Genomic DNA, 27232 nt, shown 5'->3' on the forward strand with positions numbered 1-27232 from the left:
ATTATTATTATTGTCCATTGGTTTTTCCTAGATTGATGGGTCCCTCAAATAACGGGAATTTTTAGATAACCGTAACGCCCTAATCCCCAAGTGTGCTGGATAACACAGGTTTTACTGTAGCATCTTCAGGCTCAAGTCCATCTGGAAAGTAGAACTTTCAGTGGGATGTCAATTAACTGAATGGCTGGATCATCATTTCTTACTTATGTGAATGATCTTTATACTGGTACTGTGGTAAATCTGTTAAATTTACTCTTGACAGATGACTAATTGCAGGAAAAATCTAAAATCAAAAGTTCCTGAGGGGAGTAACTAATGTTAGCTTAGGTTACCAGATGAGCAAAGGAAAACAGACAAGCAGAAAAACCTCATGGAGACAGAAAAAAAATAGACCACTGATAAAAGTATGCTGTTTCAGTAAGCATGATATTGGTGCTTTGGGGATTCCTGGTATCTAGCAACAATAAGAATCAGTACATTTAAATCAATTTCATTTCCCTGTAAGTGCCCCCCAAAGAAATACTGGAAAAGACTGCCAGCAACCTAGACTCAGGCAAGAATTGTGGCTTTCTGTGATCCATTCTGAATAATAGTCAGTGCTCCTGTTTTTCCTACAGACCTCCAGTTGTCCTTCTAAGAAGTCAGAGGTCTTGGAAATGATAATTTAGTTCTGTAGGAGCTAATAGCCTGGTAGGAAGGTGACACAAGTATTGGCAACAGCCAGAAACAGGTGACAGTCACTGTTATCTCCCCAACCTGCCACTCTTAATTTCTATTAGTGGATGAATAGTTCTTAATGTGAAAAGAACCACTTCCATATCTTCCATCATGTGTTATAAATAGTACATGGAGGCATTTTGGCACACACTTAAAGGGCATATTCTCATGGTGATATAAAAAACTCTTAGCAACACAGCTCCACATTAAAATCAGTGGGATGTGCAGTGGCAGACTTGTATTCCATTGGGCTATGAATAAATATGCCACTTTATATGACAAGCTGTATGAAAATGCTATGCCCAAGTTGGATCGAAATTATAGAGACCATCAAGCCATTCATTTGTACCTCAGTAAATGCTCATCATCTTGCAACTTCCATGTATATATATGAGAGAGAACTCTTCATTATCAAAACACCTGCTTAATTTGGCTTCAATTACTTTAAGAGGAGATAATCAATAACCATGTGTCAATGTTATCTGTAGTGCTCCACTGTCTCATGGAAGTAAACCTCTTTATTTGAATTCTATTCACAGCTCCATTCATTTTAGAATTAGATTTACCAGTTGCTAACTTAATTTGTTCCTGCATATGAACAAGTTCAGACATGAAAAATGCATAGAATGTGAGGATCGAGAAAACTTGGTGTGCTCCCCACTTCTCATCCCCATAACGTCTGAGAAATCTAAATCAATATGACTGTTCTGGGAGGGATCAGAGCCTGGTGAATCAATTTTTTGCCTCTTGAGTACAGAGGAATGTACTACCTATGTACATTCCCATGAGGAATGTACTACCTATGGAGCAAAGAAAATATCAGTCTGACACAGATTGGGTTGTTTGATCATTTCCAAGTGTAGCAGTGAAAAGTGGCAGTAAGCGTCTGGTCAGTCAGATTCATGACCAGATAGAATATAAAGCATGGGGTTTAATCTATAAAGAAGCTTAGTGGTTTGCCTCTTAACTACCCTAGAGACTGCCTGGCTCCTTGAGTTCTTTCTTAATTAGTACTGAAGTAAATAGCCTCCAAAGTTCAATATCAGGACATTTTCAGTGCACAGTTCTCAACTCTGGAATTCATTGCCCTCCCTTGGAGAAAAGAGCCTGTGATACTAATCTTGAGAACTGCTACTTTAAGGAGATTTTTGTGCATCCATTGATGTGCAATCCTGCAAGTAAATATGCCTTATCTGAAAGGACTCCTTAGTGCTTGCATTTTGAACTGAAGAGACAGTGGAAATGAGCTCTAGACAACTTTTATTCACTCTCTTTCTAGAATCTGACAGTCGTTTCACCTCACCAGGACATACTGAGTGAGATTTCCAAATAATGCACTGTAAGTCCTAAGTTGCCTAACCAGCATGTATAATATATGTACTTATAAGCATGGGCAACCAGTATATTAGCTGCGGGAAGAGGAGGCCTCCCCAAACTGCCAGCCTAGCCCCGCCCACGCTCTGCTCCTAGAACGCCAACTGTAGGCATTCTGGGGGAGGAGCATTGCTGCCCCCAGCATCCACCCTCCCCATGCTCCTGGCCAGAGAGGCTCGGACCACATGCTGCCTGTCCTCTCTGTGCTCCAGGGCCAGGGAGGCTAGAGTTTGCACATGGGAGAGGGCAGTGGGGAGGGAGCCCCCAGCCCTACCTTCCCCAACCTCCCATGCTTATAAAAGAAAAGGTGGCTTGAAACAAGCTAAGCATAATGAATAATGTTATGGGTTGGGTCAAATCTCACTGAATGGTGGGTATAGAAGCTACCGTTCATTCAAGATAGAAATCAGAAACAATAAGAAATAATAAATTAAACAAGAGCATGTGTAGAAACTGCTCAAGAATCTGAACTGTAAGTGAAGGGTTGTCACTGGGTAGTTGACGGTGTGTGCATGTGTATCTGCACATGTGCATGAGCACAAAGCCAAGCGCACAGCCAGAACACGCATTGGGAAAGTGGCCTTGAGAAAAGCCTAGAGAGAGTTTGGAGTGATGCACTGGTTAGAAAGGGGTTTGGATCTGTAAACAAAGAAAACGGTTTCCTGCTGCTTGATTCATCCTGTGTTCAGGGAATGAGAACTTCATACATTCTTAGTAAATGAACACGTTTGCACCAAAGAAACACTTGACTCAGTTATCTATTTCTCTTCCGAATGGAAACACCACACTCAGCTTCATTTTGGCTAACTGCTCTGGTCAAACAAGAGAGACCAATAACAAACCCAGCCAGACACTCTGCATGTGCTCCTCTTAACAGATTCACTTTGGGCCTAGTTACACTGAATCCGAAATATCTTACATTTCAAGAGAACACCTCCTAGCTCTTCATTGTCTCCCTTGCCCAGGCAGCACATAAGCAAAACACATCTCACTGTCTGGTCTCATCTTCCCTCCTCATGCCTGACTCACTCGGTAATACTGCTTGAGTCTCTTTGCTATGCCTGTCTTATTATCATACCAGACACTTCCTCCCAGAAGCAGTGCTCCCCATGGTCTGTCATGGATGACCAGCATCTGAGTCCCAAATCGTTTCAGTGCTGGATTCACTGCTATGGAGAAGCTGTTTCAGTTCCTGTTTTTCTTTTACAATTTAGAAAGTTCTTTCAAAGGTGTCAGATCACAGAATTAATTCCTCCACCCACTGTTACATCTCATTACCTCAAATTGCTTCCCCTACAACAGCTGAAGGGAATAACCTGGAATCAGCGTGGTCTGCTTTTGAAGACAGACAGTATATATAACTAAAATCATTCTAAACATTGAAACTATTCTATATAAAAATAAACCCTGGGTGGATTATAACAAATCTGCCATCAGAGTACATTGCCAAATCCCACCATTTAGCTCAGGATTTTCCTTGAGGAGATGGGTTGGACCAATTTGGGGACAGACGCCTTTAAATTGCATTGAATCCCTTAGCTGACATTGTAGCAGTTTATTAAGGGCTCTATGGTACCTGCCAGGCACATCCCTGCCTTTGGGGATTAGGAAGCATTTTGTCTGACAGGCTCAATGCCTTCTGCAGCTGCTGGGCAACACAGCTTTTGGAAGGCACCAGGGGGGAAGATGAGACAGACAGTGAGATGTGTCATGGTTTGCTTTCCTCCAAATGCTGCCGACTGTTGTACGCTGATGGGTAGGAAAGGTCAGGAAATGACCCTGCTTCCTCTGAATGTACCTACTGGATTGTGATTATCATGAGATATGTGGGGGAATGCCTATCTTTCCCTGGTTTTATGGATCATTCTGAGGCTTAGGCAGGGAGCGAGTTGTCTGATACCTAGAAGAAGGCATCGGTTTGCATGCCCAGAGCCAGAAATGTAAGCACAGAGTGAATTTTTGCCCTGAAAATGTAGTCACCTAGTGAGTTTAGGTACTTACAAGATTCAGTGGCAGTTCTTTACCTTGCACTGGAACCTAAATCTGGGGCTTAGGCACCTACATACTTTTGTGAATTCTGCCCTTAATTCCCATTGATGCAGGAGCTTTCAAAAGCCTCACAGGGCAAACCATCTGTCTCTTTAGCAGCCTAAATACCTCTACCATGGTGGTAATCATTTTTTTTCAAGGTCATTAGTATGAAAAGCTGTAAAGCATGTAGTACCATCTGCAATACCCAAGGGGTTGTGTCACCTTATTTCTAGCTGCAGCAATTGAGATAAGCAAGGTTGAGCTCACTGGTTACCCCTATCATCCCCATGTGAATGGCAGGACCTTCTCTGCTGAAAACTCATAACTCTAAAGCATGTGGTCCCTTGTAATGCCCCAAAGAGAGAACTGTACCCTTCTACAGGGGATTAGTACTCCTGATAAGGGTGTAAATAGGACTCAAGTGATGCATATGCCTTGGCTTGGCCCTCCACACACCTGAAAAGCAAATCACTGATATCTTCTATGCAAGGTTCAACTCATTTTCTTTTTCATTTTTGTCCCATTTGAAGTGGCACATGTTGGCCTGAATAGTCTCAGGCAGATTGGAGCAGCTGTAGATTGTTACAGACCTACATCAGTTCAGACTCTGACTCGCTTTGTTAAGGTTTTCAGATGCTGCTTGTTTTGCCATTTAGTTTTTTTATTTGGGGAGAAGGGGTTGTTAAGGTACTTGGGTCATGTCATGTCATTTTTATTTATGAGTAGTACTAACAACCCACCCCTCTGCATTTGGAAAGCAGGTCTTCCAAAAGAAAAAGATATGTATTTTAGAGACTGCTTAGACAGTATAAAACAGAAAATGATTATAAAGCACCCATAAAAGAGTCAATCTGGAATTCTCTTATGCCCACAATTTCCATAGGCTACTAACTAAAATATCTGAAATGTGACTCAGGAATTCAGAGTGTAAATTTCTCTGTGATAGGCGCTGGCAAAACAGTTTAGGAATTCTCTGGGGTTTTGATGTCAGATCCTCCCCTGACAGAGAGGAGAATTCATGACTGCATTCACCTTGCCTGTGGCATCTCAGTGCTTTAAGAATAAAAGCCCCTGACTTTTAAAGAATTAGGTAGGTTCTATTTACAAGGAACCAACGTATTAACAAGGACGAAGCCCCGGGAGTGGATTGATCTTTTCATGTCTCTCAAACCCTCTTTGTGATTGATTTCATTCACAAATCATATAAGGAAAAGCAATTACGGGCACATACTGGAACAGATTAATGTTTTCCCCTTGATTCAAATTTCACCTCATAAGAGATAACCTAGAAGGATAACAACAGATTAAAAGGTATTTTACTTATTTAGTCTTTGGAAATTATAGGATCATTTTCTCATTTGCTGCACAAGGACCTGAATGAGCAGTATACTGGTCTACTTTTAAAACCTGGGGTGTGAAATTCTCCTCTGGTGCTTCCACATAAGCCTTTGATTTCACCCATAGTACAGAAGGGCCTCCAGAAGGATCTCCAAACCACCTAAGTCTTGCATTCAGTTTTTGGAGGACTACTATACATGGGTGCCTGAAGATGCCCTGCATGCTACAGAAGGGGTCTCTGTGCTGGCATAATAAACTCAGAGGTCTACATTATAGACCCATGTCTGACTGAGGCTCCATTTCTCTTCCACAACCATGTTGTACTTCCCCATACACAAAATAATTACATGAGTTGTATTCAGAAGAATGGGTTCTCCATACCCATGGGCCTTCTTCCATCGAGGCAATGATTTCACCCTCTCCGGGCCCTTCTGGCCCCTGACCTCCAGCTTGGCCTCTTTTGGGGGGTTATCACCATCCAATTGTAAGCCACTTCCCCAGTGGCCTAGGGGAAGGACCTGGACTCACCTACTACTCTGGGTCCAGCCCAGAGACCCTAAGACTAGCAGACACGCACCTCTGTGTATCTATCAAAATTGTTTTCATTTCCCTGTGACACTTCTCCATGGCACCAGCCTTCAGCAAGGCTTCACCCTTCCCTCAGGACTGCATGTGGAGGTCCAGCAGCCAGACAGGAGTTCTTTCTCCCTCTCTCAGTCCCTGAGCTGCTGTCCATGGTGCTGCCAGAAGCATTATCTGCACTCCTCTCACTCTAGCAAAGAATTAACTCTGGTCTACACTGCAGCTCCTTTTATACTAGCCTGCAAACCTTTGGCTGATTAGCACCTTGCAGCATCTCTGCCTGCTTGGCTGCTTTCTGTGAAGTTTCTCTAAACCACTTGAAGGACTTTGCTCTACTGCTCTCTTTTCCAGGATAGGTGTGATGTGAAAGTCAAGGGATTTGCATGTAGCCATTTTGACTTTTTGGTTAGCCTAACTCATGCTAACTCTGGGTATGTCTACACTGCCACCCTAGTTCAAACTAGGGTGGATAATGTAGGCATTCAAACTTGCAAATGAAGCCCGGGATTTAAATATCCCGGGCTTCATTTGCATGTTCCCGGGCGGGGTCCATTTTTAAATGCCCGTAGTTTGAACTACTTGCCTGCGGCTACACGCGGCACGGACTAGGTAGTTTGAATTAAAGCTCCTAATTCTAACTACCATTATTCCTCCTGCAAGGAGGTTTAACCGCGGGCAAGTAGTTCGAACTACGGGCATTTAAAAATGGCGCCCTCCCGGAAACATGCAAATGAAGCCCGGGATATTTAAATCCCAGGCTTCATTTGCAAGTTCGAATGCCTACATTAGCCACCCTAGTTCAAACTAGGGTGGCAGTGTAGACATACCCTCTGAAACCTAACAACACAGAGTAATGTGAGAGATGTTGTTTTCACCTCTCGTCTCTCTTGTGCTTGAGATAAGGTTAGAATGCTGACTCTAGTGAAGACCTTGAGATAAAGCGGCGTCTGAAGGGAATTGTTATGGAAAGGGGACTAATTGTTTATTGTTATTATATATAAACAGACAGTATATATATTGGCTTCTAATTGTTTTATATTTGACGATCTGCCTAGCAGCAGCTTCTTCCCTTGCAATATTGCTCGAATAAACTGTCTTTGACTACTTTGTTGCTCACAAATGCAGACTGAAGGCCTATTTTCTTCCACAGTGACAGGATCCTCAGGTCTTCAACAGGGTGATTGCTGGGCCTAGCCCATCCCATCCTGCTGACATATATGATACACTAGTTGAATTTGACTTAGGAGAAGAATACTCATAGGTTGTGTCTAGACTGGCAAGTTTTTCCACAAAATCATCTGCTTTTGCGGAAAAACTTGCCAGCTGTCTACACTGGCCGCTTGAATTTCCAGAAAAGCACTGACGATCTTATGTAAGATCGTCACTGCTTTTCCAGAAATACTATGCTGCTCCCATTCGGGCAAAAGTCTTCTTCCAAAAGACTTTTGCACAAAAGGGACAGTGTAGACAGCACAGTTCTGTTTTCCGCAAAAAAGCCCCGATCGCAAAAATGGTGATTGGGGCTTTTTTGCGGAAAACCGCGTCTAGATTGGCCATGGATGCTTTTCCACAAAAAGTGCTTTAGCGGAAAAGCATCCTGCCAATCTAGACGTGCTTTCCCGAAAATGCTTTCAATGGAAAAGTTTTCCGTTAAAAGCATTTTTGGAAAATCATGCCAGTGTAGACGTAGCCATAGAGTTAGTGGCATTCACTGATGGAGATACAGTTGATATCATACATTCATGGAGTTAATCAAGTTTAAAAGGAATTATTTCTTTAAAGTATCTGTAGTGGGGTGGAATGGCCACCCACTGAGCCGGAGGCGGAGGAACCCCTCTGGCGGCCATTTTGGGCCCGGCCTAGCCCCGCCCCCTCACCTGACCGGAAGTCAGGGGGTGGGACTAGGACTATAAGAAGGTTGCCTGGGAGCTCAGTCAGGGCCCAGCCTCCGAGGGAGCCGGAGGCCTGGCTGGAGCTCCTGCCTGGGGAGGCTAAGACCCGGGCTAGGCCGCCCTCAGCCACCTTCCCAGAGGCCGGCCAGGGCCTCCCTGCCCGGGCTACTAAGGCCTGGTCGGGCCCGCCAGCTGAACCACTCGCGGACCCAGAGGACGGGACCGAGCCGCTGGACCAGCTGGACCCCCGGTGGGTACGAGAACGCCGGGCCGGACCGGCCCCGCGGAACACCCCAGAGCTCCGACCTCTTGACCCCTGGATTGGGCCGCCGGCCCCTGCGGAGACGACGCGGGCTTTAACTCCCCGACCTCTTGACCCCTGGATTGGACCACCGGCCCCTGCGGAGACGATGCGGGCTTCAACTCCCCGACCGGCTGCTGGGGCTACAGGTACTGGGGAAGAGGGAAGGGGGAGACAAGAGGCGGCCCAGGGGGTAGCGTGGGCTGGGAACCGCCCTAGGCCAGCACGTTGCGGGCTGGAGCCCCTGCTGAGCCCGTAGCAGCTGAACGGCTGCATCCAGGGCCCCTGGGCCGGGGCGCAGTGGAGTGGGTGGGCCTGCGCCCCTGCCACCCACCAACCGGGTGGCAGTCTCCCACCCCCTTGCCACAGCTGCAGCTGCCCTGCGTGCCCCGCCCTTGAACTAGGAACTCCTACAGACCTGTGGGTTTGTTTGCGGCCCGCCTTGCGTTGGGGCCTGGCCGCCAGCTGCTGCCCTGCCCTGCTCGAGGGCTTGGGCGTCCGTATGAGGGGTTTGGCACCCGGCCACGATCCGGATCGGACCTTTAAAGGGCCAGGACTCGGACTACTTGAAGGCCCAGTAGGGCCATAGGACGGGCTAGCCATCCACTGTACCAGGGCGGAGGATCCGCCTCCTAAAGGCCTGCCGGCCTACAACGAACCATCCCCCGGAAGGGGACAGCTTAGAGGCTATGGTTGTCACTGCCGGAGGGCAGTGACCAAAAGGGCGACGAGAGCCACACGCTACAGTATCACATCTCAGATCAATACTAGTAGTTGGTCTTAGACCATGCAATGATCTCATCCTTGATCGTCATGCTATTGCCTAGTGTGATGGGGCGCCATGACCCCACCATCGGGTCAGCGCCGCAGCAGAGCAGCGCAGCCAGTCAACCCTGCCCCCGTGCAGCGGCGGCGCATGCTCAAGACATGCACCAGGTATTTTAAATGCCAGCAGCGTGGCAAGCAGGGAGCAGGGAGAAGGAGTCAGGCCACCGGCTGACAGGAAGCCGGCTTACCCAGCAGAGGATGGGAGTGTCCTGCCCTCAGGAACCACTGCCGAGCAGGTTGTGGTTGGTCCAGGAGGGCTGGGCCCAGAAGGGGGCCCGAAGTGCTAGCTCTGACCCTCAGAGCTACCCCGGCCATTCAGACACCAGGAGAGCTTGCAGATGCCACCAGGCATGACCAGCTGAAGAGAGGACAGCCAACGGAAGGCGAGAAGAGTGCGGCATCCTGATGTGGGTAGGAAAGGGCCCAGGGTGGGCACAAGTGCCCGAGTGGTTATTGGGTTTCGAGGAGTATTCCCGTCAGCCAGGTAGAGGTGGCTGCCACTACCTTAAGGGCCCTGGGCTGGGACCAAGAGGAGCGGGAGGGCCTGGGTCCCTCTGTCCCCCTCCCCTCCACCTAGCAGTGTGGCCAAGTCTGTGGAGAAAGGTGGGATTGCTAACTGATGGACTATTTACTGTGAGCACAGGGTGCTTAGGGCCAAACTGAGGACCCTGAGGGGGGCCAAGGAGCATGGACCATGATCAGAGGAAACAGGGGTCCACACGGAGTGTCTGAAGTAGTTTTGAATGAGGGAAGTTTTCCTGGGGATGGGGGACGTGGGAAGGGGCATTGGCCCCACTGTCCCGTCACCCTCCCCACCCCAGGGCTAGAGTAAAATGGGACCCGACTCGTGGCGGAACTACCCCGTGTCAGGGTGAGTCCCGGGGTCACCTCCCAACACCTAGGAGAAAAGTATCCCAGGATATAATGGTGACAAAGAGAACTGTCACTTTTCAGAGGGTATGTCTACACTACCCTCCTAGTTTGAACTAGGAGGGTAATGTAGGCATACTGCACTTGCTAATGAAGCCCGGGATTTGAATTTCCTGGGCTTCATTAGCATAAGCGGGGAGCCGCCATTTTTAAATCCCCGTTGCTTCGAACCCCGTGCAGCGCGGCTACACGGGGCTCGAACTAGGTAGTTCGGACTAGGTGCCTATTCCGAACTACCGGTACACCTCGTTTCACGAGGAGTAACGGTAGTTCGGAATAGGCACCTAGTCCGAACTACCTAGTTCGAGCCCCGTGTAGCCGCGCTGCACGGGGTTCGAAGCAGCGGGGATTTAAAAATGGCGGCTCCCCGCTTATGCTAATGAAGCCCGGGAAATTCAAATCCCGGGCTTCATTAGCAAGTGCGGTATGCATACATTACCCCGCTAGTTTGAACTGATGGGGTAGTGTAGACATACCCTAAGACTTTTTTCTTAGAAAGCTCCTGCTTTCAGTAAGCTCATAAAATACAGCATAGAATGGTGTGAGCTCAGGCTAGATACAGAGCTTTGGGCTCTCACTTCTTTGCTCTTTCTCCATCTTAATGACTGCCATGTATAGCGCTGTAACTATCTTTATATCTATTAATCCGTGAGTTATTGGGACTTTCCAATATTACATTTTCATAATAAACATCATCCCACGAGGAATAACGGGGCTGCCGACAAAAGGCTTTGATGTCGGCAGGGGAGCGTCCAGACTAGCGCGCTGAGCGGACAAACAACTGATCAGCTGTTTGTCGGCTCAGCGTGGCAGCCATGTAAATTTAAATGAAGCCGTGATCATTTAAATCGCGGCTTCATTTGCCTTTGCCTTTCTGTCTAGTCTACATGGCTCCATTGATGGAGCCATGTAGTCTAGACACAGCGACGGAGTGGTATTTTGCTCATTGTAATTAACTTTATTTGTGACCCAACACCAAAGTTTGTATTAAATGCAGGGATAGCTGAGATATGGTTACCAATGTTTGCAACTTTGTGAAGGTACAGAAAAGCATGACTGTGTTAAATCTGTTCCAAAGGGAAGGGCTCACAGTTAGAAAACCTTGCTAAGCAGGGGCTCGACTTTCAGAGCTCTGTGAGAGTAAGAGGTGGGAGGTAAGGTTATTTTGGTAAAAGGCTATATACCATTCCCAGGGGTAGTGTCTGAACTGTGTGACCTATTCTTACACACACACACACACACACACACACACACACACACAGTTCAGAGATTAGAGCTAAATAGGCATCATTAAGAGCCTCTCTTGTGCTAACTACTGTGGAGCTGTATTTCTTCTAACCTGCCTGCTAAAAGGGAGGTTAATCATTAGGAGCTGAAATCACTTGAGATGGGCAGAGGTCATAACGAAGAGGTGGATGACAATGGATGGTGACTGACTGCCAACAGGGCTGTGGCTGAGAGGTGTGATGAGTGGCCAGCAGAGCAACTGTGGAGAGCAGCAAGCAGGCAGACAGCAAGTGTCCAGCAGAGTATGATGCCTCTTTACCTGCTCCTACCCAGGATGGGAGGTAAACTCTTCAAATACACTTCTGAACTCTGGGTCGGCACTGACCAAGGAAAGCAACTGTGAATGGGGTGCAGAGAAGGGTTCTGCATGTGAAGGGGACAATCAGATTGCTGGACTTAAGAACCTGAGGTGAAAAGGATATTGCCTAACATACTTGGGGTGGGACTTTTACTCGTGATTTTGGTTATGAACTCTGCCATGTTACTTCCCTCCATTTTATTTAAAATTTCCTTTCTACTCTCAGACTCTGCTTGTGAGTGGGGAAGCATTACTGCTCAGAGGCAGCCAAGAGTGTTGTGTGAATTTCCCATGTTATTGAGCCAGTTCTGTGTTAGATCATTGAATAGGAGCCCCTATATATTGAACCCAGCCTTGGCTGCTTCTGGCTCCACCTGGCAGAAAGGTTACAACAATTGAGGCAATTCCAGCAATTAGTTTACCTGAATGGCACTTAGGATTAAACTAATTTCAACACAATCCCTGTGCCCCTAGTTAAGTACTCAGAAGTGGGTTTTAAGTGGGACTGTGTGGTGACTAATTTGCATGAGGGCTACTTTCACCCCTTTCCAATGATTTCTATAGTTTTGCTTTCTAAATGTAAGCTTTAATATTACTAAAATAAAAGACTTCAGGGCAGGAGTTGGTAGTGTGTGGGTACAGGAGTCAGGGTGAGGGGTGGAGGAGGAGCTCAGAGAAGGGGGCTGGGGTTATGGAGGAATGTGCAAAAATGAGAGTTGAGGAGTGAGGAAGGGGATCCCATCTGGTAGGGGTTTCTCTTCTCCTCCAGTCCCCCTGCCAGAAGGACCTTTCCCCCCATCCTGCTAGACTTTCTCCCTCCCCACCCCCCAGTGCTATGGCCAAGGGCCGGGGGGAAGGGTTTCGGCAAGGGGATACTTACTTGGTCTGGTGACAGCAAAATAGTGAGTCCCAACCACAGCCCCAGCCCTAGCTCACCATGGGTGGCAGGTATTGTAGGCAAGGAAAGGCAGTGCCTTCCCAAAACTGACTACACGCCCCAGATGCTGGGGAAGGCTGGAACCTCAGCATGGCATCTCAGCTCCCCAGTCGCAGAGGAAGGCTAGGGCCATGGCACAGCTCCCCAGCCACCAGGAAGAGATGGGGCAGTGGTGTGTCAGCCCTGCTCCTGACCACTGGGGAGGGCTAGACCCGGGGTCACAGCACACAGCCTTGGCCCTCCAGGTGGCCAGGAAAGATTGGGCTGGGGTGTGTGGGGCTTGGCTCCAGTGGCAGGCAGTGGGCAGAAGAAGCGTGTCTGGGGATTGCCTTCCCCAGCTGGGCCTTCACCCAGCACCCATGCAGCGTGTGGCTCTCCTGGTGGTGCAGCTGTCCTCTGTGGTCACTCAACAATAGAGCTTTCCCTTGCACTTGCTGCCCCCAGTGGCCACTGTGAGTATCACATCCCTCCTCTCTGCCTCCTCCCTTTCCATGCTATGGAAACAGTCTCCTTCCAAGGACTTCCCATTTTCCTGGAGCAATCAAATCCTGACCTTGCTATAAATTAGGATAAGAGAAAGCTATATACCAAATTTGGCGGTTCTGGCTATTACTATTTAGGAAGAGTTCTTGAACAAAAGAATTCACAGATAGACAGCTTGAACTCACAGACAGACAGAAGACTCACTCCTGATTTCCAGCCCTTAAAAGAAAAAATAGCTTGTAATTTTCCTTATATCTTCCCCACATTAGCTATTCCTGGGGACCAGTCTTCTCATACCAAAAGACTGGTTTTGATTCCTCTAGACACTTGGAACCCTCACTGTTACAAGGAGTTTTGTGTCAAAGCCAAAATGTTGCCAGTCAGCATCAAGTCCCTTTTTTCATCTAAGCACAGAGTAAACACAAAGGAAGATAGAAGCCCTGCCTTAAAAATATTATAGTTTAACTTTACAATAATTTAACACACTAAATTAATGTGCATTATTTGTTTTCTGTATTGGAATGTTCATGAGTACAACACCCATAAAGCATACAAAACATGTAGATTGTTATTGGGTTTAAAAAAAACCCAGAATCTAAATCTGCATATAGCCAAAATGATTGGGGGGGGGAAATTATACATAAAGCTGAAAAAAAAATCTGGCATTGGGCAGAAAATGTTTTTGCCAAATTTCAGACAAATACAAGTTGGGATAGTTTCTCCCATCTCAGTGAGGTGAATAAATAAAATCATTATTGTTTAGTGAGGCTGAATGTAATAACCCTAAATTTATATTTTGGCCAGGTGTATCTCTTTACCTTCCATCTTGTACTGCACATCTTATTTTCTTGGGATGCTAGATTTTTACTTATTTTAATGGGTCTGGAGAACTGTGCAAGTTACAATCTTAGCGGTGTAGAAAAACACATGTTTAATACAGCTGCATAAAGCACTTCTTAAAGGATAAAATCCATAGTATGCATCAAGCTAATTGATCAATACATGGCAGAAAATTTGCATAATTATGCCCCCCTCAAAAAAAAGTAATTGAGTACACTGAACTTTGATTATTAAGAGAGTTTCCTGTACTAGCATGCATCCATACATAACACCTGCTGTCAGCCTTCTTGTCATATCAATGTCCTTTCAATTGATATTTTTTTGTCTAGTTGCTCCTGGTTTATGCCTCTTGCATTCTCTTGGGTCTGCAGTTAAACTCAAAACACTGTTTTTCTGGCTAAGTGTTCATGCTGCTTCTACAATTTTTCAGTCTTCCACAACAGGACGTGACCTGTCCTCATTTTATTATCAAGGGAATAATAGAGATTTTTATTCATGTGAATAGACTTCTAAGTTTCATAGAATCATAGGACTGGAAGGGACCTCAAGAGGTCATCGAGTCCAGCCCCCCGCCCTCAGGCAGGACCAAGCTCCGTCTACACCATCTCTCACAGATTTCTATCTAACCTGTTCTTAAATATCTCCAGAGAGGGAGATTCCACCACCTCCCTTGGCAATTTATTCCAATATTTGACCAACCTGACAGTTAGGAATTTTTTCCTAATGTCCAATCTAAACCTCCCCTGCTGCACTTTAAGCCCATTACTCCTTGTCCTGTCCTCAGAAACCAAAGGGAACAAATTTTCTCCTTCCTCCTTGTGACACCCTTTTAGATATTTGAAAACCGCTATCATGTCCCCCCTTAATCTTCTTTTTTCCAAACTAAACAAGCCCAGTTCATGAAGCCTGGCTTCATAGGTCATGTTCTCTAAATCTTTAATCATTCTTGTCGCTCTTCTCTGTACCCTTTCCAATTTCTCCACATCTTTCTTGAAATGTGGCGCCCAGAACTGGACACAGTACTCCAGCTGAGGCCTAACTAGTGCAGAGTAGAGCGGCAGAATGACTTCACGGGTTTTGCTTACAACACACCTGTTGATACAACCTAGAATCATATTTGCTTTTTTTGCAACAGCATCACACTGTTGCCTCATATTCAACTTGTGGTCCACTATGACCCCTAGATCCTTTTCCGCCATGCTCCTTCCTAGACAGTCGCTTCCCATCTTGTATGTATGGAACTGATTGTTCCTTCCCAAGTGGAGCATTTTGCATTTCTCTTTATTAAACTTCATCCTGTTTACCTCTGACCATTTCTCTAACTTGCTAAGGTCATTTTGAATTATGTCCCTATCCTCCAAAGAAGTTGCAACCCCACCCAGTTTGGTATCATCTGCAAACTTAATAAGCGTACTCTCTATCCCAATATCTACATCATTGATAAAGATATTGAACAGTACAGGTCCCAAAACAGACCCTTGCGGAACTCCACTTGTTATCCCTTTCCAGCAGGATTTAGCACCGTTAACAACAACTCTCTGACTATGGTTATCCAGCCAATTTTTCACCCACCTTTTCGTGGCCCTATCTAAGTTATATTTGCCTAGTTTATCAATAAGAATATCATGCGAGACCGTATCAAATGCCTTACTAAAGTCTAGGTATATGACATCCCTTATCCACAAGGCTCGTTATCCTATCAAAGAAAGCTATCAGATTAGTTTGGCATGACTTGTTCTTCACAAACCCATGCTGGCTATTCCCTATCACTTTATTACCTTCCAAGTGTTTGCATATGATTTCCTTAATTACCTGCTCCATTATCTTCCCTGGGACGGACGTTAAACTGACCGGTCTGTAGTTTCCTGGGTTGTTCTTATTCCCCTTTTTATAGATGGGCACAATATTTGCCCTTTTCCAGTCTTCTGGAATCTCCCCTGTCTGCCATGATTTTTCAAAGATCATAGCTAAAGGCTCAGATACCTCCTCTATCAGCTCCTTGAGTATCCTGGGATGCATTTCATCAGGACCTGGTGACTTGCTGACATCTAACTTTCCTAAGTGATTTTTAACTTGTTCTTTGTGTATCCTATCTTCTAAACTTACCCTCCCTCTGCTTGTATTCACTACGTTAGGCACACCTCAAGACTTCTCGGTGAAGACTGAAACAAAGAAGTCATTGAGCATCTCCGCCATTTCCAAGTTTCCTGTTACTGCTTCTCCCTCCTCACTGAGCTGTGGGCCTACCCTGTCCTTGGTCTTCCTCTTGCTTCTAATGTATTTATAAAAGGTCTTCTTGTTTCCCTTTATGCCTGTAGCTAGTTTGATCTCATTTTGTGCCTTTGCCTTTCTAATCTTGCCCCTGCATTCCCGTGTTGCTTGCCTATATTCATCCTTTGTTATTTGTCCTAGTTTCCATTTTTTATAGGACTCCTTTTTTATTTTGAGATCATGCAAGATCTCTTTGTTAAGCCAAGCTGGTCTTTTGCCATATTTTCTATCTTTCCTACACAGCGGAATTGTTTGCTTTTGGGCCCTTAACAACGTCCCTTTGAAATACTTCCTTACCTACAAGTTCTCTGAGCTTATCAAAATCTGCCTTCCTGAAATCCATTACATCAATTGTGCTGGTCTCCCAAATCCAGAACAGCTTCTCCTCTGGTAGCTTTTTCAACCTTCTGAAACAGAAAGTTGTCTCCAATGCAGTCCAGAAACTTATTGGATAGCCTGTGCCCCACTGTGTTAGTTTCCCAACATATGTCTGGATAGTTGAAGTCCCCCATCACCACCAAATCTTGGGCTTTGGATAGTTTTGTTAATTGTTTAAAAAAGGCCTCATCCACCTCTTCCACCTGGCTAGGTGGCCTGTAGTAGACTCCTAGCATGACATCACCCTCATTTTTTACCCCTTTTAGCTTAACCCAGAGATTCCCTACACAGCTATCTCCTACGTTCATCTCCACTTCAGTCCAAGTGTGTACATTTTTAATATACAAGGCAACCCCTCCTCCCTTTTTTCCCTGTCTGTCCTTCCTGAGCAAGCCATACCCTTCCATACCAACATTCCAATCATGCGTCCCATCCCACCAGGTTTCTGTAATACCAATGATATCATAGTTGTATTTATTTGTTAGCAATTCCAGTTCTTCCTGCTTATTACCCATACTTCTTGCATTTGTATATAGGCATCTAAGATACTGATTTGATCTTGCCTCCCTGTTGTGCCCTGACCCTCCTTTCTCCTTGCCATTATAGGCTGTAGTCCCCCCCATTTCCAAGCCATCTCCCAGTCCCGCACATTCAGCACTTACCTGTAGGCTTTGCTCACCTGTCCCCGTCGAACCTAGTTTAAAGCCCTCCTCACAAGGTTAGCCATTCTGTGTCTAAACAAGGCCTTCCCGCTCCTGGAAAGGGGAACTCCATCTCTGCCAAGCAGTCCTTTCTGGAAGAGCACCTCGTGGTCAAGGAAGCTGAAGCCCTCCTGGCGACACCATCCTTGCAGCCAGGCATTCACCTCCAGGATGCACCTCTCTCTGCCCGGGCCCCTACCTTTGACAGGAAGGATCGAAGAGAAAACCACCTGCGCCCCAAACTCCCTCACCTGTACTCCCAAAGCCCTGTAGTCATGCTTGATCCGCTCAGTGTCACACCTGGCAGTATCATTTGTGCCCACATGGATGAGTAGCATGGGGTAGTAGTCAGAGGGCCGGATAATCCTCGACAATGCTTCAGAAAACAGAGTTTTCTCTTCTTCTAGTTGTAAAAAATTTGCTGTTGACACAGAAGTTCCTTTGATATGATGGTATTACAGAAACAAACTGAACTCACATTAGAAATGAGACCCCACTCAAAATCAGTTTATAAAACCCAAAAATGTTATTTACTCATCAATATCTTAACCAATTAGTGTGCGCAAAATCCAGCAGGTCAGATTAGATGATCTAATGGTGCCTTCTAGTCTTCAACTCTGTGAAACCATGAAACCTAATGTGAAAAATTAGTCTGCAGTCTGGTAGCTAGACATTGAAATGCTGCATTCACACCTGTAACTTTACATCCCAAATACTTTTAAGCCAAAGCTTGTTACTCCACCCACCCCTATCTAATTCACAAAGAGCTCGGGAAGATGTTCTTTAAATGCTACAAAAAATGGCTTTTAGCTGAGGCCAACCAAGCATCCATTTTCTGCAGGGAAATTCTCTTTGTGTATATTGTTTGTAGCGTCTGTATTCTTCAGAGCCTGACCTTTCCATTCCCTAACTGTGTGCCTCCTCTGGTTCTGTGAGATTACAGGCAGTCTGTCCTGGGCAGGCATGATCTGGGCAGACATTCTCCTTCTCCATAAGTGATTCATCCCCAATATGTTCCTGTTGTTATCTAAACCTGGGTCTGTTCTACACATCCTACTTTGGCACAACAGTTTTTATTCCAAAAGAAGTCTTTCTGAGAAAATAATAAGCAAGAGAAAACAGAACTTTACTTCAGAATAACAGCCTTATTTGTTACAGGAAAAGCTATTTCACAGTTATCACTTCTACTACTCCCTCCCAAGGTGAAACAAAGCAGCTGGCTAACAGTCCCTAGCAACACTAACCAACAGGTTAGGACAAGTGAAGAGCAACAACGGCAGGAGGGATTACAGTAAGCAATGTATAATTACCTCATTGGAGTTTGGCCAGCACACTGAGGTGAGCTCACTCCCTGTCGTATCCAAAGTTCCTAGAAATCTTTAAACACCACATTAGGCCTCAATTTTATAGCTTACCCAACCGTGCTATTATGTTGTTCAGAGGGAACAGTGCCACCTACTGAGTCACCAGCACCACTTCCTGTAGCACCTGGCTTTTCCTTTCAGGTTCCTATCACGTACCCATTCAACCCGATTCTGCAGAGCTAGAGAGCTCTAGAGATCTAAATTATTGCCCACAGACTATGTGAAAGACTTACTAATAAAATGTTACAAAAGTATATGATCAGTTGGTTTTAGTTTATTTTCTGAATGATTTCTAGCCTCTATGAGCCAAATATAAGTGACTGCTTTGAAAATTCAGATCCAGATTAAAACTTCAGTAGAACTCAGTATATTCATCTTTCAAATATTCTAGTGGCTCAGAGAATACTGAGTCTATGGCAAGTAAAGTTTGTAATTAAAAGTTATCAATGCAAATCATATAACACTGTAGCCAAAATCACATATAAGACCAATTTTTAAAAGGCCTTAAATCAGCTTTCAAATCAGAATATATAAGTTACATTCTTAAATCCCACAAAACAAACTAATTTTGACACATAAACACAAATGCTTGCTCACGCTATTGTTTTTTAAAAGGACACAAGTGTAAGGCTGCTTTGGAGTAGCATGCTTTGATATTCATATGGCAAGCATATGCCATTTTCTTTTATACGGTAGTTGCACTTGATACATTTTTTCGGTTTTGACATTTTACTGTTTTCAGAAATATTCCCTATCCTTAAAATGGGGACTTCTACTAGAACAAGTAATATCTTTCAAAAGGGAAAAAAGTTTCAAAGCATGACCACTTACAAATATACAGAAGGTATATCGTGACTCTAACTTCAGTTACCAAGTAGAAGCTGCCACAGTCTCAGCATGTTAAAGTAAAAGGATCAGAAAATTCCTGTCTTCTTCATCACTAAATTTGCCAGTAACATTATCACAGAGAAATGCAGCTGTTCCCTCAGGCCTCAAATTTGGGTTCCTTGCTGGGTGCCACATGCCCTCAATGCATAACAATACAATACAGTGTGTGAAACCAAAGCACACCACAGCTAAATTATTCATATTGAAATATTGGCTTCAATTCAGCAAGGAAATGAGATTCGAGAGAATGTTCCTATTTGTGCTCTGTTGTTAAAGGGTGGGCTGGGTAGTGATGGCAAGAAGGTAAAGCTTTTGACTCCCAGTAGAAAATCAGCAATATTTAGGCACCCAGGGGTATTTTATACACACTCTGTGTAATTTCATCCATACTGTGCACAATTAAGGAAAGCACACTGTACTGCAAACTAATTTCTTCCTTTGCAAAGGAGAAGGACTTACAGCTTCTTTACTAGAACTGTAAACTTCTTCCAATCATTATCAAAGATGGCTAATTAGAGGCCTCATTTAAAAATGTAATCATGACCCTGTTACAATTATATCCACAAGTTCTAAAAAGCTTACAGCTTTTGCTAAACTTTTTTCAAACATGGTTGTCCTGGTTTTATGGCCATCATCCCCAGAGTAGCTAAGCATCTCACAGTCTTCATTGTACTTATCCACACAACACTGTGGGAGATACAGAACTGTGATTAGTCCATTTTTTAGATGGCTATGTCTAGACCGCAGGCTTCTTTCGGAAGAACCTTTTTTCAGAAAAGATCTTCTGAAAAAACTTCTTCTGAAAGAGAGCCTCCACAGACAAAAAGTGCATTGAAAAAGAGATCTGCTTTTTTGAAAGATAGCATCTACACTAAATGCACTCTATCTTGCATTTAAACTGTGTTTACTATGGACAGAGTGGCCACCAGGGCACCTGTGCTTTTTCCTCTTTCCTCTTCTTTCGAAAGAACTCCATCTTCCTTGTCCACACATGCCTTTTTCCGAAAAAGCTTTTTTTGGAAAAAGGCTTCTTCCTTGTAGAAAGAGGATTACCAACACCGGAAAAAACCCTCTGCTCTTTCGATTTATTTTTGGAAGAATGCGATTGCAGTGCGGACATAATTGAAGTTTTTTTCAGAAAAATGTCCGTTTTCCCCACAAAACCCTGTATGGTAGACATACCCGATGGGAAACTGAGCCGCAGATGATATGTCTGCATTGCAATGTAAGCTCACGTTTGCCGGAACCTGGGTTTGCAGACCATGGGATTGTTAACTGAGGGCTTGAGCCAGTGGTGTAGCCACAAAGGCCCACTTGGGTGGGCCTTGACTTCTGGTGGGTGAGCAAAAATAGGGGTGGGAAAAATGAGACAGGAGGGATGGAGCTACCTCCACCACAACTGGCCTGCGGGGGTGGCCAGAGGACCCAGGGATGCACCCGGGGGTCTGTGCACTAGGGCTTTCCCGGTTTCTCTGCCTGCTCAGCTTCCCAGCCCAGGAGTGGCCCTTTAGTGTGGGTTCTAGCCCTGCTACTCCCACTCCGTTGGTGCACCAGAGCAGGACAAGGTAAGCCCCCGTGCTCCAGTCCCACTCTCCAGCTAGAGTGCTGGGCGGGCTGGCAAAAGAAAGTTCTCAATACAAAGTGAATGGGCCATTGCCCACTCAGGCCATGGCTATGCCTCTGATTTGAGCATCTATGCTCATCTGTAATGCCAGGTTAGGAATTGTTGAGCCCTGGGTCCCAACATGGGGCACCTGCATCTACACTGTATTATGCAGGTCCAAGTCCAGCCACCATACCCCAGACTTCTTTGTAGCTTTCCAAATGTGCCTACTCCAGGCCTGTGTTCATGATGAATTGTGGGAAAATTTGGCTGTCCACCATACTTGCCTGTCCAGAGGACAATGAAAGTCATCCATGGGATTGGGAATATTTTTGGCAGACTCCTAGAGCACAAGTCCAGTGGGGCTGCCTCTACCCTGTAAAGCAATCTGGCTTGAACCTAGGTTCTTGGCTTGACTCAGGCTTGTACTCTTTGCCCTGTGGAGTCTTGGGACCGAGTCCTAGGTTAGCATCATTAGATGGAATGGGGGATAGGCTTGAGCCTGAGTTTGAACTCTGGGTTTATATTGCTGTGTAGACATACTCAGAAAGATTTTTTCTTTTTTTGTTCAGTGATTATTGGTTTTGATTATAACCCTTATTCTCTGCTTAACTTGTAACAACATACAGGTGGTTTATTTTGAGAGCAGGTACTCAGCATTTTCTGAAAATCAGGCCCCTTTAAGCTTTCTCAAGTTGGATATCCAACCACTGAGGCAACCACAATCACTGGCTACCTAAGTGAACCTAAGGCTACATCTAGACTACATGCCTCTGTCACCAGAGGCATGTAGATAAGGCTACCAGGCATAGGAAAATGAAGCAGCAATTTAAATAATCGCCGCTTCATTTAAATTTACATGGCTGCCGCGCTGAACCGATCAGCTGTTTGTCGGCTCAGCGCGGTAGTCTGGACGCACGGGTGTCGACATCAAAGGCATTTGTCGACCACCCAGGAAACCTCATTCCAGGAGGCATACCTGGGTGGTTGACAAATACCTTTGATGTCGACACCCGCGCGTCCAGACTGTCGGCTCAGCGCGGTAAACAGCCGATCGGCTCAGCGCGGCAGCCATGTAAATTTAAAAGAAGCGGCGATTATTTAAATCGCCGCTTCATTTTCCTATGCCTGGTAGCCTCATCTACATGCCTCTGGTGACAGAGGCATGTAGTCTAGATGTAGCCTAAGTGACTTGCCAACAGCAACACAAGAAATCCACTGTAAAGCAGAGAAATGAACATAGGTTTTCTAATGCTTAGTCAGTGATGCTAAACACTGGACCATCTTTCTACTTCTTGTTACTACAATGATTTTCTTGAAAATACTACACCAGCAGAAATAGCTGTCAACATCTACTCCTCCCTAAACAAAGTAAAGCACCCTCTTTTATCCAGTGCCTGTTTTTTCCTCTTTCTTTATTTTCATAATTTGCTGTATTTCAGTTAACCAGCATATGTCAAGATAAGGACACACTACAGTTATGGCTGAGTACCTAGCACTATTCCATGTGTATTCTTCTGTTCCTCATATCTGCCAAAGAAGCCAACCCATAAGAGTGTGACAGGATAAAAAAAATGAAATTAGTTAGAGAAAGGACATCACATGATCCTTAATTAAAAAATTGTCAGCAGTATGTGATAAGGCCCTTATATAAGAAAAATTCCTTCATGTAGTCATAATGTTGACTATTTAAAGGCAACATGTTAGCTAAAAAGCACAGCTGTTAAACTTTCTTGTCCTGCTTTCTTTTGCACTGTTTAATAACAGGGTAAAATTAAGGAATATTCCCTCCCTCAATCAACATTATCCTGTTTAAAAGGTCTAACTACTGTAAAATTACTGATCTCCCGTTCCCCTAATCAAATGAAAAACCACAAGCTCTATGTGAGAGAACACATGATATGTGGCCCTGCTGCAGCAAATGTCTGGGAGAAAGCTCATTCATAATCTATGTTTTGTCTCAAGAAACTCTGATCTTTGCAACAGAGATGAGGCTGAAGGTGTCTCACTAGAGACCTGCTAACGCTCCCCGAAATTAAATGTTCTTCACAAGTTTTACAAATCTACAAGTTCAAACCTCTCTCCCACTACAAAAAGGATGTGGACACATTGGAGAGGGTCCAGCGGAGGGCAACCAAAATGATTAGGGGGCTGGAGCATATGACTTATGAGGAGAGGCTGAGGGAATTGGGTCTGTTTAGTCTGCAGAAGCGAAGAGCGAGGGGGGATTTGATAGCAGCCTTCAACTTCCTGAAGGGAGGTTCCAAACAGGATGGAGAGAGGCTGTTCTCAGTAGTGACAGATGGCAGAACAAGGAGCAATGGTCTCAAGTTGTGGTGGGAGAGGTCCAGGTTGGATATTAGGAAAAACTATTTCACTAGGAGGGTGGTGAAGCACTGGAATGGGTTACCTAGGAAAGTAGTGGAGTCTCCATCCCTAGAGGTGTTTAAGTCTCGGCTTGACAAAGCCCTGGCCGGGTTGATTTAGTTGGAATTGGTCCTGCCTACAGCTGGGGACTGGACTAGATGACCTTCTGAGGTCTCTTCCAGTTCTATGGTTCTATGATTCCATATAAAATAAGAAAAGATCTATAAACAAACAGCTATGGGATGCAGCTACTAGACACTGTGGTATAATACCTCACCAGCTTTCTCATTCACCATCCAACCAGAGCCTTGTTTTGTGTTGACAGTATGCAATACACTATACTTTAGGATGGTACGTGTTGTTTATTAAAAGAGCAGTCAAGATTTAGAAAGTAGCCAGGGCAGAATTGTAGTAGCTTTTCCATAATGTGATATGGTGATGAAATAAAAGAGTATTTGTCTGAATGAAAAAGAAAAACCAAAATACCTTTCCTTGGCTTGTTTCCCCAATATATGTGTTATATAATTCCTCTCAAGTGTCAGTGAGGAAGCAACCGTTAGGAACCTGAAATTTTACACCAAATCTCTTCCCTTTCAGGTACTGTATCTTGCTAAAGGTAATATCCTACTGCAGTGAAGTTCCCAGCCCATCCCAGCACATTTCCACTTCGGTTCTCTTCAACATGATTTATTGGAAAATAGCCTTCTTAGAAGCAGTCATCTTCAACCAATGGATGGAGCTTGCGACATTAGCTTACTATTCCCACCCTACTTTATTTAGGTCAGGTTGACTTAAGATACTCAACTCCAGCTATGAGCATAGTGTATCTGGAATCAACATATCTTATGTCGAACTTCCACAGCACCCCATTGCAGAAGGTCAACAGAAGAAATTCTCCCAATGATTTCCCTTAATCCTTGCACCCCTGTGGAGTACCCAGGTTGACAGGAGTGACAGTGGTCAATTTAGCTGGGCTTTACTAGCCTGGCTAAATCAAACCCTGGAAGTTTGATCTTCAGAGCATTGATCTCTGGGTAGATAAAGACAATGCCTTAGGTGAGGAAAAGGAATTATTTCACACTTGTCCCAGTATGTTATCCAAGCAATCTCTTGCCAAAGCCACTAGGCTATCGCTGAGTCACCTTTATAAGTGACACTCTGGATCAGGGATGGGGAACCTAAGGCCTGGGCGCCAGATGCAGCCCCCGGCTTGTCTGGATCCCTCCCCCAAGACACAGGGCTCCCTTTCAGCATTGGGGAACTAGTGCTGGTGCTCCAGTCCCCCATGCCATCCCTTGCGGAGCTGGAGCACACAAAATCTACTAGGCTGGAGTCCACACACCCCTCCCCCCAGGTTCTGGTATGCAAAGGGAATGTGGGGAGTGTCTTTCTTCTCACTCAGGGGCCACATCAGTGAGGGAATTCTTTTTTTCTTTTTTGTTTCTCACTTATGTGCGATCCCTGGCTGATTTTCTACGGATCATCAGCTCCCGATCCTAAAAAGGTTCCCCACCCCTGCTGTGGATAAAGCTTAAGATGTCTGGGAGACTACACAAGTTGTAGTCTGTAGTGAGCTACATGCATCCTAGTTTTCTGAGCATGGAATAGTAACGAAGAATGTCAGAAATACCTAGATTTTTTTAATGTAGATCCACTCGTGAGCTACTTCTGAGCACGAGTATGGGCTGAGTGGAAGCAGCCCTTCAAGAGGCAGGGAAGGTTGGCAAACCAGGCTGTTCTGGAAAAATTAGGATATTCTAGCACCTGGACCTGTGTTCTTCTTTAAAATCTTCCAGATCAGGGGAGGAGACTATCAGGCAAACACTCTTGTCAAAGTACTGCAAAATCATTCTGAGACCAGATGCTTGGGTTGGGACACCTGGCACAATATCTAGACAATATTTAGTTGGCCAAGACACAAACTGACACATAAAGGAGTGGCTAGTCTGAGACAGAGTCTCTTCTTTTTTCTTTAAGATAAAAATGAAAAGAAAGGAGTTTTTGGAAGCAGAGGGAACCCTTTAACTCCTCTGTACTGCCCTGAGAATCCTGTTCAGGGTAAATGTAGCAGGAGGATGTCAAAGCACAGTGATGTTATCTAGGTTAAGTTCTGCTCTTACTAGTGGGCATGAGAAGAGGAAACCCACTGAACAGCTGCCTGTTTGGGTACAACAGATAAATTAGCCCTGTGATGGAGAACTTGAGGAAGATAACACTTTTCCCTTCTATACACACACACTGACACAAAATGACTAAATGGGAGCTGAGGGAGAGTCCCATCTTACACAGACATACTTAGGCTTGCTCTCATTGAGCTACCATGCGAAAAACAGTAGAATAATCAGTGTAGCACTGGCAGCGGTGAGTAATAGCACAGGGTAGATGCCCCAAATGCAAACCCACGGGGACCTCATGGGTAGCTAGCTCATGCTGCCGTTCACCACAACTGTGTTTGCAAATGTTTTTTTCTCACTTGCATGCTCAATGAGAGCTGCCTGAGTATGTCTGCATGAGCTTGGAATCACACCCCTGCTCCAAGTGTAGCTACAGCCTTATGTTAGCAACATAATTGCAAACATATAACTCGCCTTAATTGAATGCTTTCATGGGGCGCCCACATCTGTGTCAGCAGGAAAAAGTTTGGGCCGCTCTAAAAGTACACTGCACAACCCACATTTGATATAATATGGAGAAAAGTGTTGTCACGTTACAACAGATTATGCCTGGGAGACAATCATTAGTGGGAACAAACTCTTCGGGCTGTGGGCTGCCATAAAGTTAGGCATGCAGCTGACACTGACATCACTGTCACTTCTGCATGTGGCTCACAAGTAGTAGAGAGCAGTGAGAAACATAGATCCTTTATGCATGGAAATGTCCTTAACACACAGATTAAGAGAAGCAGAAATTGTTATAAGGGTCCATTGTTTTCAAACAGTGTCAGACAGTTGCCTATGAGATTTAAAGGTGTAGGGCTCTCTCTTTTCTCTGCTCTTTAAATGTCAATGTATGGATCTGCTCAAGTAACAAACATAGGAAAGAAAATCTTCATTTTGTATAACACATCGTTGAAGTAATTTCCCGTCTCCGACTTATTAGAGAGAAATGTACACTTGACAAAGTCACCTAACATGTTGTACGAAAGTAAAATTGACTAACTCAGTGCACTTTTACAAAAGTCAAAGCATTTTTATGCAAACAGCTTCCATTGTGCAAAGTGTAGTACTCTGCAGCTGCAAATCATGACATTTAAACTACTAAAATTGCTTTAAAAAGTTAAGTTTCAAAGCTGAAAGGGTTTCTTTCAAGTGCACTAAATGTCTGGAACATAAGAATGTAAAAAATGGTAAAAATTATTTCCCATGGACTCTGGTCACTTATAGATTTGAAAACCACACACAGAGGTACAAAGTAGGAAAATGCAAGTATCATTTTTTAAGGATCCATCTTCTAATACTGAGCCACATTAGAGTTCATTCAGAAAAGAATTGTGTACCAAATAATCAACTTGATGTAACATAATCAGAGTTTCCTTTATAATAATGAGGAAACATCTGATCTGATGCTAATCAGCAGAGAAAATTAATAGAATTATATTAACATTTTACTCTAAGGTCTGGCTTGTATTTTTAAGGAACTCAACTATATCTGTCAGACACTGTTCCCAATGAGGATGGTGGAGATCAACTAGACCCTAAGTGAAGTTTCTGAAGCATTGTATCACAAGCTGCAGTGGGATCTCCCGGAAGCCTTGGGCTATACAAAGAATGTGATCATGGCTATAAACCTCAAAATGACACAGGATGCATTCCCGTCTCCAGC

Source organism: Pelodiscus sinensis, chromosome 1 (genome assembly GCF_052426305.1).
Source record: "Pelodiscus sinensis isolate ZL-2025 chromosome 1, ASM5242630v1, whole genome shotgun sequence".
In the NCBI taxonomy this organism is placed as follows: domain Eukaryota; kingdom Metazoa; phylum Chordata; order Testudines; family Trionychidae; genus Pelodiscus; species Pelodiscus sinensis.